Source organism: Cyphomyrmex costatus, unplaced genomic scaffold, assembly GCF_001594065.2.
Source record: "Cyphomyrmex costatus isolate MS0001 unplaced genomic scaffold, Ccosl1.0 scaffold224, whole genome shotgun sequence".
Lineage (NCBI taxonomy): Eukaryota > Metazoa > Arthropoda > Insecta > Hymenoptera > Formicidae > Cyphomyrmex > Cyphomyrmex costatus.
In genome coordinates, this window is record NW_017276302.1 from 267,226 (window position 1) to 270,114 (window position 2,889).

Consider the following 2,889-nt stretch of genomic DNA (forward strand, 5'->3'; position numbering starts at 1 on the left):
CTGATGTATAATTCGTGATCAGCGATCCTATGAACCCCCAATTAACAAGTTTCATGCGAATTGGATTGATTTTGAAAAAAGTCGTCCGCCATTTTGCATCCGCCATATTGAATCTTTGTAAACTGATGTTTGATTCGTGATCAGCAACCCTCGTAAACTCATAATAACGAGCATCTTAAGAAATTTTTTATTTCTTAAAGATTTGATAGAGTAAATTTATAATTCCCATTTAGCAATATTACTCTAACTTTGATCGATCGTAACTATCGTTTACCCCAACGAAAAAGGGTTTAAATAGGGTGTTTTGGGAAGCTCTTGATATCTACTATTCAAAAATGCAATGGAAAAAGTGCGACATTTCAGCCCAAAAATCAGCCTTATTGACCCTCCTCCTTTGTGTGACTTTTACTCTACGCCATAGACCTTTCTGAAGTTTGTACAAAATTTTATAGATTTGACAGATATCCATTTGTATCTGTATAACTCCATCAAAAATCAGTTAAATTAAAATACCAATTACCGATTTCGAAAGTAGAGATTTCACCCTTTAAAATGCTTTTTTAAAAATCTCATTATGACCATTTTTGACGAAGTTACTCTATCCTGAAGTTAAAGGATCATTATGTGATATCTTTTTTTGATCGGGATTTTCGAAGTGCTCTTGTCATTTTCTGAAAAATAACAATTACCGCCAACATTAGCGTAACCCAATGTGCACCAGGAGGTTGTCGGTCGGAATTTGCACATCGTGTGTGTGCGTGTGTGTGTGTGCTCGCGTGCGTGCGTGTGTGTGAGACGATGTGATGATTATTTATGTGTATATGAATGTATTCAATATTGTGTTTCCTCCTCTCTGATTAATAACCGCTTGTAATCGTTGTCACATGTTCATGCATCTCTGGATCAAGGCTATTGGAATTTCATTCTAGATCTACCTAAGTGCTTCTCCCAACTCGTTTCGCGGCTGTTCTTCGCGGCATCTTAATCGTCGTTCCATCTCGTCCCAAATGTGTTCAATCGGATTCAAATCCGGGCTATTAGCAGAATGATGAAGCAAAGTGGTGCCTGTGATCGATGCTGCGTTATGAGAATAAGAGCTCATAAAGGCGGTTCAATGATGGTATGGGGATGCATTTCAATGACGAGACAAACTGAGTTATTAGTAATTCTGCCTCCTCCAGCAATGACGGTCATTTGGCCGCATAACGAGTTGAGAGAAGCTCTTAGGCAGATCTGAAAAGAAATTCCAATAGCCTTGATCCAGAGATGCATGATCATGCGACAACGATTATAAGCGGTTATTAATCAGAGAGGAGGAAACACAATATTGAATACATCCATATACACATAAATAATCATCACATCGCCTCACACACACGCACACACGCGCGCGCACACACCCACACCCACATACACCCACACACACAGCAGAGAGGGTTTGGAGTTGTAAAATACCGTGGGACTGACGAATTTCGGACTTCTTATCTCTGACACGAGCGCACACGCACGCACGCACGCACGCACGCATACGATGTGGAAATTCCGACCGACAACCTCCATGTGGTGCACATTGGGTTACGCTAATGTTGGCGGTAACTGTTATTTTTCAGAAAATGACAACAGCACTTCGAAAATCTCGATCAAAAAAAGATATCACATAATGATCCTTTAACTTCAGGATAGAGTAACTGCGTCAAAAATGGTCATAATAAGATTTTTAAAAAAGCATTTTAAAGGGTGAAATCTCTATTTTCGAAATCGGTACTTGGTATTTTAATTTGATTGATTTTTAATGGAGTTCTACGGACACAAATGGATATCTGTAAAATCTATAAAATTTTGTACAAAATTCAGAAAGGTCTATGGCATAGAGTAAAAGTCACACAAATTTGCCATTTACAGCAGTCGAAAGAGTGAATCTTTACCTTCAATTTTATTTTTTATTGATCGTTGTACGATTTTTTTCCACCGAGTTATTGAACGTTGAAGTAAAAGTGATCACTTTTGCTTCAACGTTCAATAACTCGTTGAAAAAAAATCGTACAACGTTCAGTAAAAAGACAAATTAAAGGTAAAGATGCACTCTTTCGATTGCTTTGAATGGCATTGTCGGGTAATTTTTATTTCATGCCATACACCTTTGTAAATTTTGTGAAAAATTTTTGGATTTGACGGATATCCATTTGTGTCCATAAAACTCCGTAAAATATCAGTCATATTGAAATTTTAATTATAGATTTCGAAAGTAGAGATTTCACCCTTTAAAATACTTTTTTAATTTTTTGTCTGCGATGATTTTTCACCGAGTTACGGTGTTCTGAAGGTTGCCCAATTTTTAGCGTGTTTGAAAGTGTTCCCTATTTTTTGTTGACTAGTTTGCGTTTATTATAAATTGTATTTAGTCATAAATATAATATGATTCAAATGTCCTAATTATTGGACAAAAAATGTGACGAGTCTCTGTGTCCACAAAAGTATGACCCAATTATTGGACAAATAATAAGCAATTTTTTTATTATAGAAGAGAATCGCATTTTACTTACTTATCAATCAAGATTGTTCAAAAAATTTATCAAAATTGTAATTAGTGAAGTTTTATATTGTTACGTCCAAGCTCCGATTCCGGGAGGAGCTGCGGAAGGGCGCAACGAACTCTGCCCGAGATTCGGTCACGCTCGATCCCCAATTTTCGGAAGGGGCAACGGAGGAGCGTCACCGAGTTCGGGCTCTCGCAGGTACACACCGTGGAGTGTCCTGCGAGTCGATCGTACCTTTAAGTGCTTCGGAAAATGGGTCAGTATCTCGGAAGAGACACTATGATGCCTTTCTCCGTGAGCGGTCACGATCGTTGGTCCTTTAATTTAGGTCAGGGAACTTAATCCCTATTAC